The sequence below is a fragment of the Mandrillus leucophaeus genome, unplaced genomic scaffold, assembly GCF_000951045.1.
Source record: "Mandrillus leucophaeus isolate KB7577 unplaced genomic scaffold, Mleu.le_1.0 Scaffold312, whole genome shotgun sequence".
NCBI lineage: Eukaryota > Metazoa > Chordata > Mammalia > Primates > Cercopithecidae > Mandrillus > Mandrillus leucophaeus.
In genome coordinates, this window is record NW_012103277.1 from 1,689,797 (window position 1) to 1,691,197 (window position 1,401).

Below are 1,401 nucleotides of genomic sequence, written 5' to 3' on the forward strand. Positions count from 1 at the left end.
TCTCCTGACCTCGTGATCCGCCCGTCTCGGCCAAGCATAATCATTTTTTATAAGATTTCAAAATGTATTTGATAATACATAGCCAGAAAATAGTGAGGCTGTGGCAAATCTTTTATTTCCCCCACACATTTGATAAGGCCTAAAGCATGCAATTGGGGCAAAGTTTGAAGCTATTAAAACAAAAAAAAATTATAAAATTGTTATATAAACATAATTATCCCTTTGAAATGTAACTGTTTTTCAGTCATTAAAAAGTTTTATTATGTTCCCGTAAGAACCAACATTTTATGTAATTATATGGTTTACAACAGATATTTCTGAAAACATATATAGATATGTTACATTATTACATGTCTTATGAATTCATTAAGCTAAATTGTAGAGATCGATAGATTCACATTTTCTACTTTTTTCCCCCTGAACATATACTGCTTTTTTCATTAATTTTTACAATGTTTTCTAATACATTTATCTGAGATTATAGCATATCTGTATAATATAATCAAGTTGTACACCATGATGTTATGGATGTGTATCAAATCTTTTGTTTGATTATCATAAATTTTTTATAAACCAGTTTTATTTGTTGCATAAGTAATATGAGCACTTAGAAGAGATTTCTTTTCATAACTATATGTATTAATCTTCTTGGGCCACCATAACTGAATATCATACACTGGGTGACTTAAACAGCAGAAACTCATTTGTTCGAAGTTCTGGGTGTTAGAGGTCCAATATCGAACAGCCGGAAAATGTGGCTTCTGGTGAAGCTTCTCTTTCTGACTTGCTGATGACCCCTTCTCGCTGTGTTCTCACGTGACCTTTCCTTTGGCACACTAGTGAAGGGAGAGGGAGAGCGGGAGGGAGAGAAAAAGAGAAAAAGAGAGAGAGAGAGAGAGAAAGAGAGAGAGAGAGAGAGAGAGAGAGAGCAAGCTCTGGTTCCTCTTCCTCATCTTATAAAGACTTTGGTATTATTGGATTAGGGCTTCAATCTCAGGACCTCATTTAACCTAATTACCTCCTGAATGACTCTATCTACAAATATAGTCATGTTGGAGGTTAAGGCTTCAAGCTATGAAATTGGAGGGAGAAACAATTCAGTCCGTAACAATATACATTCCCTTTTATCCCCCATCAGTTGTTTGTAAAGATTTGAAATGTTTTTTTCTTTTCTTACTGCTTTTTATGTTATGTTTTTGTGGCTGTTTGAGTGTATAAACTACAGCCACCTAGGTATAGCCATTGACCTATAAAAAGTATTATGTACAAAATGTTTTTCATAGTAGACAACAAACTTACATAACTTTAACTGGTTTGTATATATTTTTTCTAATTATAAAAATATAAAGGGTTTTTTGGCTGATTTCATGACTAATAACTTTTCAATGTGAAAATATGAAC